Source organism: Diabrotica undecimpunctata, chromosome 2, assembly GCF_040954645.1.
Source record: "Diabrotica undecimpunctata isolate CICGRU chromosome 2, icDiaUnde3, whole genome shotgun sequence".
Classification (NCBI taxonomy): domain Eukaryota; kingdom Metazoa; phylum Arthropoda; class Insecta; order Coleoptera; family Chrysomelidae; genus Diabrotica; species Diabrotica undecimpunctata.
The window spans coordinates 118548051-118567391 of record NC_092804.1 but is presented as its reverse complement, the minus strand read 5'-3'; the positions used below and the strand labels follow the sequence as shown (position 1 = coordinate 118567391).

The 19341-nt window shown below is 28.8% G+C and overlaps 1 protein-coding gene across 2 annotated transcripts in view; it reads left to right on the top strand.

Moving 5' to 3' along the window:
* Positions 1-19341, top strand: part of Cbp53E (Calbindin 53E) — a 579284-nt gene that overhangs the window by 52465 nt on the left and 507478 nt on the right. For both annotated transcript variants that reach the window (XM_072523348.1, XM_072523347.1), the window contains exon 2: positions 7215-7252. The gene's annotated coding sequence lies outside the window, so the exon portion shown is untranslated. The remainder of the gene's footprint in view (positions 1-7214; positions 7253-19341) is intronic.

Sequence of the window (19341 nt, the reverse complement as noted above, 5' to 3'; positions counted from 1 at the left end):
GATTTGCACATCAAATGACAAACAAGTAGAATATACATCCGTTCGTGGTATTTCAGACACCAGGTAGAAACATTTGTTAAGAATATTTCGAAAATAATAATCCATAACTTTAAAATTGTCTGTTACCTCGTTATTACACATCCTTTTCATTTTTCATATATATATAGCTCAGATGAGAGATATCGCCTAATAGTTGTTGCGCTTCTTGTGTAGTGAGCTTCTACACATTTAAACTTTTTAATAAAATTCATCATCGACTCTTTTCTACATTTAAACTTAAAGCTGATTCCGTCCCCTCCTCTTTTTTCCGATGGTGATTTACCCGCCATAAGATAATTTTTCATTACGCCTTGAAATATATTTTTCTTGACATGTAAAATATTTAAAAATGTTGTTTGACAAACAGCAAGCGAAACATTTATCTGTGTATGTTTTCAGTATTTGTTCAGTATTTTATTGTCACAGAAAACTTTTTAGCAGATGTTTTCAATATGGTTCAAAAAAAGACGATAATTGCAGTGATTATCAAACAATCGCTATATTTTATGTTTTTACCAAAAAAGAAATAATTACTCTTTTATTGTTTTATTTATTAAACTTACTTTAACCTTCAATTGAGGCTTATTTCCAATAAAATAGTAATTAATTTAAAATGCCACAAGAAAATAGCTTTAGAACAATATTACCAAATAGGAAATACGATGTTGTGAATAACGAATTATTTTACATACTTAACAAAAACAGCTTCTTGGATTATTGTATGGTAGGTATGGTAATATGTAAAATAAAGACTGTCACAGTATATTTACAATTTTTTTCGTTGCGTAAATATATATTTCGTCGATAAAAAGAAATTTTCCTGGATTCAAACTCTCAATATTTGCCAGATATTCAAATAGGAATTTGTCGCTCAAAGCAGAAAAGGAATTTATCGCTCAAAGCAGCAAAGCTAGACCGCTCCATGAAACTTCTTCGATTGTTGTCCGCTTTGTATTCAAATTCCTATTCTTTCAACCAGATGTTCAGAGATTTTTTCGCAGTAGATACAATTTCTTTTCCTTTTTATACACAGCTCAAACTTCTTAGAGTAACATAGTTACCTAAAAAACAAAGTAAACATTATACAGGGTGTTTACTCGAAAAGGTAACATACACTAACTGTTAAAAGAGGACACTTAGGCGATCTCACAAATTTCATACTTAATGGGTCTTACTATTATTTATTTTTTTTTATAACTTTTTAACCACAGTGCATATTATCTTTATATTTGGCACGCCAATATACTTTAAGAGTTTTAATCGATTAATTCATTTACATTTTTAAAAAATACAGGTCCGGATTAAAAAAGCATGGTAAACATATCCTGACTCAAAAAACAACACCCTGTATGTCAGATTTTTTTAAAATGCATTCTGCATTTGAAAAAAGGATAAAATACTAAATCAAGTGGTTCACTTTGAATTTTCGACAAATTTTTTTTTCTGGTAAAGTTTTGAATTTGAATTTGAGAGCTCAAATTAAAAAAAAAATAATACCCTAATATTATATTATTATATTATATATTATATATTATATTATTTTAATAATTAATACCATTATTTATTAGATAAATAAATATTTATTAGATCTCTATATAAGTCCCAGTTTGCTGAGTTTAATTTCCATTTTTGGTAAACAGGAATATTCGGTTGATCATGCCCAATGGTTTCAATAATTGTTGGAGGAAAATGATCGCTATTATATAGATAATCAAGACTATTCCAAGAAAAACTTGTAGCTAATGAGTGATCACACAACGAAATATCGATGGCAGAAAAAGTACTATTGTGGGAGCTAAAATGAGTAGGTTTACCAGTATTCATTAATATTAGATTTTGATTATCTCTTAATTTCTGAAGAAGTCTACCACATTTGTCTGTTTTTATACTACCCCATGTGATATTATGACAATTCACCAACTATTAGTTTGGGAGCAGGAATATCATCGATTAAGCGCTGTAAGTCTTCAAGTACATTTTCATTTGGACGAGGGAGGTAAATGTTACATATGTTAATAGGTCTGCAGTTGATATTGCATGATATAGATACAGCAACGGCTTCCAAATTAGTGTTTAGGTGAATTTTTCTTGCTTCTACACCGCCGCCGGCGTGTATGGTGGCTGTATTTTTCTTAATATCAACATTTTATTAAAGCAATTTGGCTTAAATCGTAATATTTTAGTGTGTAGAATCTACTGTTTCTTTTTGTATAATTACTTAAGGACCAGCCTGTATATATAACGACATTGTTTTGTTGACCATAGGAGTTAAGATTTATTGCAATCCCATCTCTAGAGTATATTCATTATAATGCTCTAAAACTAATTTTTTGGTTATTTTTTAGCATTAATAAGCAATATAAATAAGTAAGTAAATAAGTACTATGCTTTATTGTCACGGAAAATTGTAAAAATTTTATGGACAAAAATTATAACAATAAGACAAGAAAGAAGAAAAAAAATCAGAATAAGACTCGTTTGTACTTTTAAATAAAAAAAAACAGTAAAATTCTTCCAAACTTAAACATAAAAAATACTACCTAATTAAGAACCTACAAACTTCGTAAAATGTACCTAACAAAAAATAAAAATTAGGAAAGCAGATTAATGAATTAAGGGCTCAAATCCTCCTCCTTGTGCTAATCAGTAACCAAATCTGTCATACAGATTTCTCCTCATATTTTGAAGTAGGGCTGGTGTAATGCTTGCAGAGAAATGTAGTATTTTTGACCTTAATTCGACTAGGTTTGTGGCCTTTCAAACTGATGCCTATAAATGTTTTCTTTGAGAAAACCCTCAAAAAAAGAAATCTTCAGGCGCTAAGTCACAGGATTTAGCAGGTCATTTAATTGTACCATGTGTATTCATCAGTCGATCAGGAAACGTTTGGTTGAGGAAGTCCATAGTCGCTCTAGAGTTGTGAGCCGAACACCCATCCTGTTGAAAATAAACCTCCTGAAAATTAAAGAAAAGGCGTGTCGAACTGCCGGAATGATCTCATTCTGTAAAAGTTTTAAATATTTGTGCCCGTTTAGGTTTCCATCGATAAAAAATGGATCGACAATATGGTCGCCTAACATCCTAGTCCAAACATGTAACTTTTACGGATGCTGCGTTCGTACTGCAACACTGAGTAGCTTATTTTTCCGAGAATATTACCTTGCAATGGATGTATTGTGTTTTTTATGCAATGAAAAATGTAAATTGGTCCGAAAATAAAATACTTTTTAAAAAATGTACATTTTCATTCTGTTTATCTAACATTAATTCACAAAACTCCATCCGCCTAAAGTTATCTTCCGGAAACAGTTCTTGTGTTGGTTGTATCTTAAGACAGTGATACCCATTTTTTTTGAAAACTCGCTGGACAGTTCGAGCATTCACGTTAACTTCCCTAGCAATTTGTACACTATTGCAGGGTTCACTAGCTTCCACAAAAGCACAAATATCAATATCTCTGTTTTGACGCTCCTCATCGACAGGTCTAACACGTAGTTCATTACCTTCCTGACACTTTTTACAACTGTTTACACATCCCGAAGTTTGGAAATGTTTAATGGTATTTTTAACTGTTGTAACACTTAGCGAGGGTCTATTTTAGAAGGCCACAGTAAATAAATCAATTACTTTGCATATCGAATGATCCTGAAAGTACCATGTTACAAGTTGCACTTTTTCTTGGACGGCATCCAACGTAATGGGCATTTTATTAATTATATGTTTAATCTTTCAGAACTTCGTTTGAAATTTTTGTCAATGTGACAATTGTCAATGTGAATATTACCAAAATTCGTACCTACTGTGAAATGAATATAGAGGTGGAAACGTGTAACATGTCAAAATACATGTTACACTTAATTGCTTAAGTTAACTGTTAAAGCATCAACGAGAAGCGCTGATGCTTAAACCCTCGACAAATCATAAAAAGGAACATAAAAGTACGTACTCAAATTCCCCGAATCCTATACAATATCTCTGTTAATATGTTCCAAAGTAATCCGTATAAACTTTTTATTCAGTTCTTTTTATTTGCTTATTTTAAAATAAGTTAAAAAAAGGAACAGAATATTTTTTTCTTGTCAAAATATTTAGGGATAAATCAAATGCACGTATGTTTGTTTTTCAAATATTAAAAGATCTATATTATCGTAAAGTTCAAAAGCCATATAGACTATAATATAACTCTAAATCAGTGAATCTGGCTGTTCGCCATAGAGACAACCCCACAAGTGGTATTAAGAAAACTAATTTCAGTGGAAGCAACGCCAACTGGCGTTATATAATTGGCTCTGTCAGCGTAAAATCCCTTTAGAAATAAAAGAATAGCAGAAAATATTTTTATTTGTTTTTACTACAAGTAGTTTCAAATAATGGGAATGTCTATCCATTTTCGTTATATAAAGTTTATGCAATATTATATATATTTATATCAGATTATATTCTTTTTATTCTTTTTTGGCTCTACACCTCTAAGTAAGTCTTGACCGCGTTTATTATTTTCTTATTATTTTCCTCCACTCTTGCCGTTCTTGAACAACAATCTCCCATTATTGCACCTGCATCTTACGTAAGTCACGTGTTACTGTATTCTTCCATCTTTTTCCGAGAATATTTCGTACTATGTTTTCGTCACCATAGAGTGCTTGTATCTCCTGGTTTTGTAGGTCCAAATATTGTCCGGAGGATTTTTCGTTTTAAGAATAGTAATTTTATTGTCTCACGCTGGTTCTGTGTCCAAGTCATACTTCCATACGTTATTATTTGGCGAAACATAGTTTTATATATACCTTTGTTTTAGATTTTTGATATAAGAGTAATTTTGATTTAAATAGCATCGCTAGAAACTCTATTTTCTGATATAATTCTAGCTGCTACATTATTTTCATAACTTTTTTTGGCTGTTACCGCTGCTTTCAAGCTTTTGAATTCATTGACAACTTTGAAATTGTATTTTTTTATCGAAATTTGTCCAATTCAATGTCTTGGCTTTTTTATAACTTTCATGTATTTTTGGTCTTATCTTTGTTGACCTTAAGACCAATTTCCGTGGCCTGGCTTTCAAAAAGGGTAAACATCAATTTGGTATCTCTGGTGAATTGTGTAATTGTGTCGACATCGTCAGCAGAAGAAGCTAACAGTACTTTCGCTCTCTGGTCAGTGAAACCATTTATCAATTTTGGTTGTGCTTTCCTAACTGCGTGTTTCAAATCAAAGTTAAATAACAAAGAATAAAGTGGATCTCTTTGTCTTCAACTCCTTTTTATTTTAAGCTTATCTGATATTCTGCTGCAAATTCTGATGATTTCTGCACACACATCTGGGCTAATGTGTATGCAGAAATGTGCAGTAAAGCTTTTTGTGTGCTCCCGTTTCCATTATTCTATCATTACCTTCTACAGTATATCCCTCATTCTAAAATCATCATACAGATATTTAAAATCTACAAAAATTTGATGTACATCTTTGTTGTATTCCAAACTGTTTTCTTAAATTTGGAGCAAGATAAAGACCTGCTTTTTGTTGAACTTCCCGGTCGGAGGCCACACTGGTAATAACCTATTATTTCTTCTGTGTAAGGAATTAATCTTTGTAGTAAAATAATCGACATATCTTTGTAGGTTCTATGAATTAGTTTTTCTTTTTGTGGACGGGTATCATGTTGCTTTCCTGCCATTTTATCGGTATTTCTTTTTTCTGCCATAATTTATTTATAAAGTAATATATTTGTGCATGAAGTTGTTCGCCACCTTTCTTAATCAGTTCCGCATGAAATCCATTTGGGCCCGTGGTTTTATTATTTCTGAGTGCCAATTATGCTACCTTTACTTCCTCAAGCGCTGGTAATGCTATTTTGGATTCTGCTGAGTGGTACTGTTTTTGTTCGTATGTTGTTGTTGACTTGTTAGTATTTAACATTTGTTAAAAATACTCTCTCCATTGTCGAATTATGTCCATATTCTCCATAAAAAGTTGTCTTGTATCTTTTATGAATCTCGGAATATTTATCTTATTATGCTTTGGTGTTTTTATTTCCGTATAAAACTGCTTGGACTGACCAATTTAGTAGTTACTCTCAAGTTGCTTTATCCAATTTTCTAGGCATTGTTTTTCTTTCTTCTCAAAACGTTTCTCGTTTCTGTCCTGGTTCTATGGTGAGACTTTTTATTCTCATCTGTGGTTCCTGTTAGTATCTCCATTCTTTTGTTGGTTTTTAACTTTAAACCTTATTCACATTTCTGGTCGAACCACTTTTTTTTTGCTATGCATTCTGTTGCTGACGTTTCAATGGTTTTGCTTTTATTTTGCCATTTTTGGTTTATTGTCAGGTCTATATTTGTTATCTCTTCTTCTAGCGTCTGAAATCTATTTTGTGTTCGCAATTGCAATTGCAATCTTTTTGGTGTAATTCGAGATTTTGTATATCCCATTTCTTGCTTTGTATGTGTTGCTTAATCCACTTCGTGCTTATCTTTATTCTCATCTTAGTTCTTACCAAAAAGTGATCCGAGCCACTTCCTGCTCTTCTCATGCTATGTGCACTAATAATATTACTAGATTACCTTCTATCAATAAGTTCGTCACTGTAAAGTCACCTTATTTTATGATTATGTTTCCAAACTTTACTAATCGTAAATTGTTGTCATCAGTGGTATCCTGTCAACTATGGGTGCCAATCACTAATTTAAGATGATCTTTCTCTGATGGCGAGCATCAAATTAAAGTTTATATGGAATGTGTACATCAATAGAAGGTTATCATTGCTGTATTTGTAATGGTTATTATTATATTATGCACAGGTTATTATATGGTATTATATTATGCACAGGTTAATCGTGTACATATAAGATTATGTTCTTTGACAAAAGTATCTATTCATGTTGGTTATGTTGATTATTAATATTTCAATGTTTTTTTAAATTGTATCGTTCTTATACAAACTTTTCTTGAAATTAAACCATTTTGTTTTAATTAGATTTGCAATAAAAAGAAAATACTAGACCTAAATCAGGAATTATGTAAAATTTACGTGTAGTTAGCGTTTACGTATATTAAAGGAACTAAATTCTAGGATTAAATGTATTAGCATTTTCTTGACAATTCCTCTTGGATTGTAAAATTTGTGATTTTTTTTTATTTTTTTTTTGTATTTCTTTAACAAATGATTTTTTTTGCAGATATTCTCCAAATTACATTAATTTCTGAATAACGTCAAGTAAGTATTACATTCAGTTATTTTTTAGATATTTTAAAAATTTCCTATAAAAAGTATAAAAAGGTTTTGTATAAACAGAATGATTTTTTTCTTCGAAAAATTATCCTGTAAGAAACAATAAACCAAACTTATCACCAAACCAAAATACTAAAGCCGAATAATCAGTAAAAAGCAATAAGTATTTAAAATAGCTCTAAAAGCCATATACTATTTATTTCGCATAGACCATATATTAGGTTAATCTGTAATAATAGCAATATGCATAATATTGACGGTTCGCTATTACCAGTAATTCCAAAAGTTGTCTGCTGTAAACCAGACGTACCGCAGCTAGTGAACTTATTGTACATCTTCCATTTATTCATGATACTCATTCCAGGATTCTGTAATCCGGAATCAGCCTGTACAGAATTAGTAGTTGGGTACCATATGTTTTTAGAATAACTTAGAATAATCTTTAAAAATGTGTTTTGATATATAATAAAAAAAGCTGTTATAAAGCATGAAACGGCCATTATTGCCATATATTCCTCGGTGACCTGAAATACATATCAGTGCTACTCTATTATGTTTCGCCAGTCTTTAAAGTCCCTCTTGGCATTTATACACTTAATCAGAGTCCAAATTAGAGCTTGTAAGAGCTTTCATAGCTGCTTAACTATTTGTAAATATATTCTCTTCATTTTGAAATTCTTAATTGTTTTAGTGAAATAGGTTTATATAGTTATCTAATCAGTAACCTTCCCCTTAAAATTGTAAGTAAAGCAAAAGGTCAAGTAGAGCTTCCATTGCTGCCGTTAATGTGTCCCTCATAGCCGCTGCGATTCCGAGGCCAAGAAGTTTTTGCCTTTTGCTTAGTGTTAGAATGACACTTTTAGTTGCACTTTTGGCCAACATACTACCAATGCCTATGTAATTGTTAGCTTCATCACCACGTTATACTAACAATAAATATATAAAGAGTTGTTTCTAATACATTTTAATGAACCGTCTCTTCTGTTACATCTTACCTTAAATTTACAGTGTAAATTTTTGTTCTGGTGTATTAGAGAAAAAAGAGAAAGAACGAGGAACATGTTTAGGTGGGAAGATATTTAATCTTTTTGTTTTTCTTGTAAGTGTCTAGAAGAATGTATATAAATTTATTAAATATTAATTTTCACATGTTATTTTATATATTCACGGTGGTTATTGATTTACATAGTTATAATTACGCCTAAAAATTAATATAAAATAAGACAAATAATCAAAAAAAATTTTTCCACATAGTTCTGTTTCGATTACGCTAACCTTATCAAAATTACTTATAATCGGTTCAAATATATTATTTTGATCCAGAGAGATATATAAATTTGACTTAAGATGTGACTAACTGGATTTTTTAACTACTTAGAACAATATCATTAACCAATTTTCCCACAATAGTACTTAAAGTGGGAGAAATATTTTGTGACATCACCTTTAATATCAATTTGTCATCATCAATAGCTCTACAATCCATAGTGGGCCTTGGTCTGTTCTAAGATCAGCCTAGATTTCTTATTATCCTTCACCACGGTTTTCCAATTTCGTACTTTAACACACGTAAGTCGTCTTTCACCCGGTCCTTAAATCGTGCTCTCAACTTGCGAAAAAAATCTTAAAACACTTTAGTTTTAATTTTTTTTCACTGATGATAATCTGATATGATGGAAAACGTTCTAAAAATTAATAAATTTATTTAATAATAGCCAATATATCCGTTATATAATTTAATAAATTATATAACGGATATATTGGCTATAATGGATAAATCGATAATGGAAGGTAGGAACAACCGAAACAATACCGAATAGAAAATAAAGAAACAATGAAACTCTATGGACAAAAGAAAGGATAACACAAGTATTCGAATGTATAAAACAACAATACAGTTTTAAAAAACAACTGACATAAAAATAAACAAAAACGGATCTTTATAAAACCAGCCAAGAGACATACAGAAGGCGAAGAAATAACAGATAATAGGGATGCAGAGCAAGACGCACTTACCTATCCAGAATTAATAGATGTCGTAAAGCAATTAACACTAAAAAAAACTCCGGGGCCAAATAAAATTAACAACGAACTGATGATAAACGGAGAAGAGGAGCTGCTGTAGAATAAAAAAACAATTTTTTACAAAACAAAAGACAGCAATTTTTAAGAAGGGGGATCCAAATAATCCCAGCAACTATAGAGCTATTATGTTACATACTAACATATAAGGCCCTGACTACAATCATCAGAAATCGACTAATTGTTACACAGAAAAAAATATAGAACACTGTCAACGGGAATTTCGAAAAGAGAGATCGACAATAGACGCAATACTCGTACTAGCGCAAACCATCGAAAAAAGCTACTAATATAATATAGAACTATACATGATGTTCACCGACTTACAACAGGTCTTCGATAGCATATTATACAGACAACAATTAATAAATAGAATGAAAATGAAGGACTCGTCAGCAAAAGTTAAAACAACTAAAACATATACAAACGGCATTACTATAGAACGTGGCGTAAAATACGGGGATAGTCTGTCAACAGCGCCATTTAATATCATACTGTAAGTAATCAGAAGCGCAAAACTGAAAAAATTATTTATTCAAACTTCAATACAAATCATAGGATACGCGGACGACCTAGCGTTGGTAGCGCATGACGAACAAAGACTAGAAGAAACACTCCTAATGTTGATAAGGGAAGCAAAGAACAGAGAACTAATAATCAGTCAGAATAAAACAAAATACTTGATAAGTACAAGAGAAGATGTAAACAGAATAAAAGTAATAGAAATAAAAATCGGTGAAAATAAATTCCAGAGCGTCGATTACTTTAAATACTTGAGGGTGCTAGTGGACGACAAAACGGAAGAAGTACAGAAATACGCAAAATAATTAAAGCGTAAAACAGGTGTATTAAAAATATTACCTACTACTTAAAGACAAAAACCTGAGGAAAAAAACAAACACAAAAATAGTAATATTTTTCATTAATTATAGGATAAAGAATAATTATAAGAAGAAAACATGACCCAATAAAGTCCAAACAAGAAGAATATAGAAGACTAATGAATTATGAAATAATAAATATAACTGAAGGAAAAGACAGTACATTTTATTAAAGCACTAATACTGAGATGGTTTTGACACATTCAAAGAAGAGAAGAAGACGCACTAATTAGGAGGATAACGAACTAAAACCAGTAATAAATAGACCAAGAGGATGACCAAAGATATTATGGAACGACCAATTACTAGAGGATATATCAAAGATGAAATTTCAAACTGGAGAGAAAAGATTCAGGACCGAAGACAGAGAAAACATATAGCAGACATAGCAAAAAAACATAAAAATCTTGTAAAATAACGTTAAGGATATATGCGAATATAATCCGAAGTAATCCACCACATTAAATGGATTAAAAAAGCTAACAGAATACAAGATATATTTTAAATACTACCAAAAATAGTTAAAAAAATAAGTTTAATAGTATAAAGGTAATGTAAAGAGGTCTTGTGGATTTTTTTCAGTGTTCCAAAATTAGTACTTGTAATATTACAAGCATAAAAAATATTTACTAAATATTCTAAGAATTTTTGGAATTCCGTAATCTGGAGTATGCATGTCTAAATTTGGCAAACATTATTTTTGTTTGCTTACAACACTTACTACAACACGACTTAATATTTCAAGATATGCAGCATAGTTCAGTTAAGTTTGGTTTGGCGTTTGAACTCTCCAGAGGAGAAATTGTTTGCTTTTGAAATCATTCTCAGAAGAGAAATTGTTTGTAAACCGCAAATCCAAAATTTACTGAAAATTATTAGGCGATGCTAGGAACACACTTTTATTGCGAAAATACAATTACAGTTCATCATTGTAACACTATATTTTGCTCTCTTTAAGTAGTGAAAAGACATTTTTTTTTTCAATTCGATTGCCACCATTCTTTACGTGTTTCGAGTTATTTAACTCTCATATGGAATACTACTTAAGCTACCAAATTTTTCCGGTAAGATGGATCTCAATGAAATTTTTTTGAATTCGATTCGTATGAGAGTCGTATGGAAATTTTGTGAACAAAAATGATAATGTGGAAATGAAATTTGCATTAATAAACAAGAAAAATGCATTTTACAAAGTGTATTTCGTAGTGTTATATATATATATATATATATATATATATATATATATATATATATATATATAAATATATATATATATATATATATATATATATATATATATATATATATATATATATATATATATATATATATATATATATATATATATATATATATATATATATATATATATATATATATATATATATATATATATATATATATATATTGTTATGATGTGTTTTTTTTTGTTTGAATGATGAGCAATGAGTATTTTTAATAATATATAGGGTTTTTATCGCGGTTCTCAAAGAATTAGTTTGTAAGTACTTTTTTAAATTATCTTTATTATAACTATTATGAAACACACATATATATCTAACCTAGCCAATGTAAATTTAAAATAAACTATCTTTAAATTGATATTCTTATAAAACTAATTAAATTCTATAGACAATGTAAAATTTAAACAAACTATCTTCAAAATTCAAATTGATATGACACTAACTAAATTATATTAACAAAATTTTGTACCTTTCTTTCACTGAATGCCTAAATGAACTGTTTTCCACTATATAGATTCTAATCACCACTGAATGTCTTCGTACTTCGGTTATCCTTGTTTTTGTGAAATTACTTTTTCCAATTATCAGCTTCTACCAATTTAAGATATAGTTTTCTTCACCAGCATTTATACACCACCAACCAAACCAGCAAACACCATTTATATTTATTCTTCTTTTCAATATACCAATATCCAATTATTATAAGTTGATTTATACTAATCTCCAATCATAATATAATTTTAATTCCTTCCAATGTCCATCCAATATTCTTCTAATATACTTTTATAATTTTCAATAATTATTTGTGTATAATTATAAATGTGCATTAAATATATGCATAATTTTTAATCTTCATTTAACTCACTATATTAAACAATTGGACTATCTCCAACTAACTTTCATATTTCTTATTAAACTGCTTGACTGACTTACTAAAACTGTGAACAATTGACTTCACTAACTAATCTACTAACTTTCATAATAAACTGCTTGACTTCTGACTAAAAACTCAAAAACTGCCATCTTGAATCCAAATCACGGGTATTTATATCCTTTTGGATATTCCAGAACCATCTGGAAAGAGATCATGTTCCATTCGTTCTATTAACTTCTATATAGATGTTCTCGAAAAAAATATCTGTTCGATCCACCGCCATAATCATTATTTCGAGAATGTTCGACTGTAAACAATGGTCACACTCTGCACTCTGGAGAATTCGTTAATGTTCCATTGATAATTTTGTTGACATTTAGGCTTTTCAGATCAGAATAAACATTCAAATTAGTAACTAACACTCTAATTTAATAAAATACACAATTCAAACAATATATTATTATAACCCCACTTTATATTCCCAATTATGATTAATTTCTATCTGTCAATCACTCACTGTATAGTTGGTTGCCCAGTCACATGGCTCACTTAAATCTATTTACAACATTAAAATACAACTTTTTACAATTATTATATGCTAATTTCTTAAAATGCCCTCACATAAATATATTTTTATAAAATTCTCTAGTATACCTATAACTTATTTAAAATAATCAAATATTTTTTTATATCTAATATTATGTAGTATATAACTTATAAATTATTTTCTATAAACCCCAATCTTCACAATACCCCAAAATAATATTTAAAATAAATAATTTACTTATTATTTTTTTAAATATTAATTTTCTCATACCTTATTAAATTTAATAAATCAAATTTTTTTTTTTTTTTTTTTTAAATGTGTTAAATACATCCCTGTTCGCTGTCTATATCAAAGCAGAGAACAACGTAGCACAGTTCGGCTATTCTATGGTCAAACTGTCATGTCAAATGGAGAATGGATTTTATCAGAGAATAAAATATAACCTTAATTAAAAATATAATCTATATTGTGTTCTGTTTATTTATAGACAAAATCTAGGAAGTATTTCCATTCAAAATAACTTTCATCAATATAAATTGGTAAGTTTTTCCACTTTATTATATTAGAAAGACATTTATTTATAGAATCAATTTTGTATCTAACCCCAAATTATGATTTTTAGGGTACAAAATAATTTCCATATGTATCAGACAATAAATATGATGTCAAATTGATTCAAAATAATGAAATCTACCATCTATTTAACAAATCAAGTCTATTGAATAAAATGGATATATCAGTAAGCTGTTAGTGTTAAGTTTATAACCTAGATATATCATTACTTTTTGAAAAATTGTACATTTTTCTTGATTTATTTTTAGTCCAACTTTGTCTAATCTATTTATTATAATTTTTAGGTGTTTCTCATGATCTTCAGCAGTTTTAGAAAAAATTAATATATCATCAATGTAGTGAATTACAAAATGTTCATATTGATCCAAAATATCATGAAGACATCTACATAGAGCACTGCAAGATGATTGAAGTCCAAATGGTACTACTTTGAATTGATATACTACTCCATCTATCTGAAATCCTGTATACTGTCTACTTTTTCTTTCTAGAGGTATTAACCAAAAGCTATGCTGTAGATCAATTTTAGTGAAAAATGACATTCCTGTAATTCTTCCTAATATTCCATCTATACTCATTGGTGCTTCAAATTGCTTTTCAGTAATCTTGTTAATATTCCTTGCATCCAAACATAACCTGATTTCACCTGATCTTTTTCGTACTACTACTATGGGGTTAATAAAACGTGTGTCTGCCTTCTCAATGATCCCATCTTCTAACATATTATTAATTGTTTTGTTTACTTCTTCTCTGTATTTATATGGTATTGGGTATGATTTTGTTTTAAAATCTTTTTCTTCTTTAACTTTTATACTATGGATATAATTTTGTGCAATTCTATTTTCTTTATTGACAAGTCCCTTGTGTTGCTGCAATATGGAAATGACTATTGATTTATATTCTTCAGGGCAATTTAAAACTTTCATCATATCTTCTTCTTTACAAATAACATTATTCTTCATTATGTACTCATTATTCCTTGCTTCCAATTTTACGCACTCCGCCTCGTAGGCATCCATCTGCTTAAAATTTCCATTCCTTAAATATTCACTACAATAATTATTCTTTACATTCTTTTGGGACATTTCCCTATCATCAAAATACATTTTTTCTTCATAAACATCATTATTTTCTTTTAATAATATCCTATCAACTCTTATTCCTTCTTCTACCTCATCTTTCTGCATAAATTTAATTATTTGCCCTTCCAAAGTTACCATTTTTTCTTCAAAATCTATCTTTACTTTCTTCTTTTCCAATTCATCATTTCCCATTAATATAATAACACATAAATCCTTGACAATAAATCCTTGCATATTAATTTCTTTATTAAGAATATTAATTTTAAAATTGGCTAGTTTATCAATTTCACCCAACTTCTTATTATTTGCACCAACAATTTTAATTTTTGGAATCTTTATTATATCTGATAATTTTAATGTATTAAAAATAAAATTCTCCGAGACTAAAGTACTTTCTGAACCAGTATCTATCATAATTTTAATCATTTTATTTTTGGCCAAAGCATTTATATAAATTAAATTAATAGATTCAATAATTTTCTCTTCATCTAAAGAAATAAATTCAGAAGGTTTTTCATAATAGCAATGGCCTAACTTGTAATTCAGAAAGTTTACTGCACAAAATTTTGATTATTAGAATTGCCAGATTGTATCTGACCACTTGGATCTGATGTCCTATGTCTTTCCCTACTATGACTTCTACTCACATTTTCTTGCCTTGTACTATTTCGTTCCCTGTCTTCGCAGCTTCTATTCCTTCGAACACAATTTACCTGTCTGTTATAGTTAGGTCGCTCTGTATTTCTTCTATTGTTAAAATCTTGTCTATTATTATTAGTACTGTTATTAAAATGTTGTCTATTATAATTAGTATTATTATTAAAATTTTGTCTATTATAACTAGTATTATTATTAAAGTTCTGTCTATTTGGATTACTGTTATTATTATTAAAATTTTGTAAACTATCACCATACCTAGTATTATTGTTATATGATTGTCTATATTGTTGATTATCATTTTTATTATATTGAAAGTTATTATTGTTTTTTCTGTTGTTATTATTACTTGTCATATTGCCTCTTTGTATTCTTTGAATAAAATTAATAAAACTATCTATTGTTTGAATATTTTGTACAGTTACGGTTTGCACAACATCAGCATCAAAATGTCTAGATACATTTAAGACTGTTTCATCCTCTCTAAGTGGTGGTTCTAAATATTTTGCAACTGTTATCAATTTTAATGCATAATCTACCATATTTGATTTTAAATTGTGATTATACTTTCCAAAATATAGAATTTCTCTAAACTTGGCTTCCTCTAATTCACCCCAATAATAATTTAAAAATTTATTTTCAAATGTTTGAAAATTATCTAAATCATTCTCAATACTAGCAAACCAAGTTGCTGCATTGTCATTTAATGTCATTCTAATATAATCTTTAATATCATTAATATTATTCACAAATCTTAATTTATGTTTTAAACTATTTATGTATACTCTAGGATGCAAATTTTTTATATTACCAGAGAATTTAATCCCAGTCTCATTTGTTAAATTTAAGTAAGGTCTCCCTATGTCTCTCATTTGTGAAATATCATCTATTCTCTGTTCCACATTTCTTATTTGATTACTATTTATTTGGATATTTTGTTGTATATCGTCTAATTTTTCTTCTGTGTTTCTTCTGTCTTCGTTAATTTTTACTTCTAAGTTACATTTCTGTAACTCTATTTTCTGTTCTATATCTATCTTAATATCTTGAATAATCCTCTTTACTTCTGTCCTCTCATTTTTTATCCTTTTCTTGTAGTCATGCTGTATATTTTTTATTTCATTTGCTACTTTCTTCTCTGCAGCTTCAAGTTTTTTATCCATTTGTTTTTCCATTTGTTTTACAATTTTATTATTATTATCTTCTATTTTCTTTTCTAATTTTCTATAATTCTCTTCCAATTTTTGTTCCATTTTTTTCATGTCTTCTTTGACTTCTTTTGAATTCTCTTCCATTTTTTTCGTATTCTCTTCTATTGTCTTGTTCATCTGCATCATTAATGACATCAAAGCTGCCATATTGACATTTTCCTCTCTTTCTGGATTCATTTCTGCAGTATCTTGTGGAGCTTGAACTAAACTCTCCTCTTATATAGGTTGTGTTTCTACTTCCACATCTTCTTCATTCTTTTTGCTTCTTGTACCTTTCTTTCCTTGAGACATTTTGAGACTTTACTTGTTCAAATATAATTAAAAATAAAATCTATTATTTTTTCTTTCTACTGATAATTAATTTAATTATATGAGAGCACTTATCTTCCCAAACTAATTCTTTTAAATAGAGCGCCCCACGTTGGGCGCCAAATTGTTATGATGTGTTTTTTTTGTTTGAATGATGAGCAATGAGTATTTTTAATAATATATAGGGTTTTTATCGCGGTTCTCAAAGAATTAGTTTGTAAGTACTTTTTTAAATTATCTTTATTATAACTATTATGAAACACACATATATATCTAACCTAGCCAATGTAAATTTAAAATAAACTATCTTTAAATTGATATTCTTATAAAACTAATTAAATTCTATAGACAATGTAAAATTTAAACAAACTATCTTCAAAATTCAAATTGTTATGACACTAACTAAATTATATTAACAAAATTTTGTACCTTTCGTTCACTGAATGCCTAAATGAACTGTTTTTCACTATATAGATTCTAATCACCACTGAATGTCTTCGTACTTCGGTTATCCTTGTTTTTGTGAAATTACTTTTTCCAATTATCAGCTTCTACCAATTTAAGATATAGTTTTCTTCACCAGCATTTATACACCACCAACCAAACCAGCAAACACCATTTATATTTATTCTTCTTTTCAATATACCAATATCCAATTATTATAAGTTGATTTATACTAATCTCCAATCATAATATAATTTTAATTCCTTCCAATGTCCATCCAATATTCTTCTAATATACTTTTATAATTTTCAATAATTATTTGTGTATAATTATAAATGTGCATTAAATATATGCATAATTTTTAATCTTCATTTAACTCACTATATTAAACAATTGGACTATCTCCAACTAACTTTCATATTTCTTATTAAACTGCTTGACTGACTTACTAAAACTGTGAACAATTGACTTCACTAACTAATCTACTAACTTTCATAATAAACTGCTTGACTTCTGACTAAAAACTCAAAAACTACCATCTTGAATCCAAATCACGGGTATTTATATCCTTTTGGATATTCCAGAACCATCTGGTAAGAGATCATGTTCCATTCGTTCTATTAACTTCTATATAGATGTTCTCGAAAAAAATATCTGTTCGATCCACCGCCATAATCATTATTTCGAGAATGTTCGACTGTAAACAATGGTCACACTCTGCACTCTGGAGAATTCGTTAATGTTCCATTGATAATTTTGTTGACATTTAGGCTTTTCAGATCAGAATAAACATTCAAATTAGTAACTAACACTCTAATTTAATAAAATACACAATTCAAACAATATATTATTATAACCCCACTTTATATTCCCAATTATGATTAATTTCTATCTGTCAATCACTCACTGTATAGTTGGTTGCCTAGTCACATGGCTCACTTAAATCTATTTACAACATTAAAATACAACTTTTTACAATTATTATATGCTAATTTCTTAAAATGCCCTCACATAAATATATTTTTATAAAATTCTCTAGTATATAACTTATTTAAAATAATCAAATATTTTTTTATATCTAATATTATGTAGTATATAACTTATAAATTATTTTCTATAAACCCCAATCGTCACAATATATATATAAAGTGACGTTCAACAGATGTATTATAGAGATATCCAAGTAAAAAAAAATGAAGAAAAAGTAAGTCTGATATTGATGACATACGTTTCGCTTAAATTTTTGATTTATTTCGTGTTAATTTATAAGTAACAGAACGATATTCCACATTATTGTTTAACCAATATTCGTTCTTCTACTATCGTGTAATAGACTTACCGAGTACTGTACAAATGACTACCTTTTTTTATCATGGCAATGTTCATCCTATCTGGTTCACTAACCGCAAGGGAGTCTTTTTATTTATTTTTACTATCTTACTTTTATCTACACACCACTTTTTTGTTTACAAGCAGTGGGTAGCTGGAAAGTGTTTTGTGGGTGTTTTTTTTTGCGTACACTGGACCTTCTTAATAGTATCTACGGACAAATAACATATATACCGCAATGCCTCTGCCTTTTCGCATGCAAACACCATTCAATATGTGCCAGAAATTTAGGCATTCTGAACTCCACTTAAGTGAATTGAAACTCATTGGCGTGCGAAATAAAAAATACCGTTAAAAATCATATTTATTGTTACTGCTAATCGATAAATTCGATATTTATTATAATTTCGTTGTTTATGCTGCTATTGCCTAATACATATATTTTAGTAGCTCTCTTCTCCTATTTATGGATTGAAGTCACTAATTACAATTATTTTATCCCTTTTTTGTAATTTACTTACAGGTTTTTTTAACTCAAAGTGTTTTTAAATAAGTATGAAAAATCTTAGAGGCTAATTCTATATGAAAATATAATCACAATTTGCTATATAAATTTATGTCCGCAAATACTTCGTTTTCCGAGATACAGAGTGTTGAAATTTGTTTACAAACTGACAATTTATTGATTGCTCTAAAACCAAAAGAGATAATATGTAAATGAAATTTGGTGGGTTTTAAAATGTAGTTATTGGACATTTTTTGACATACAATTAAGCATAATTACAATTTATTTACCTTTGGCGCGCATGCGGGTAATGGTCTAAACGTTTTGAGACAAATG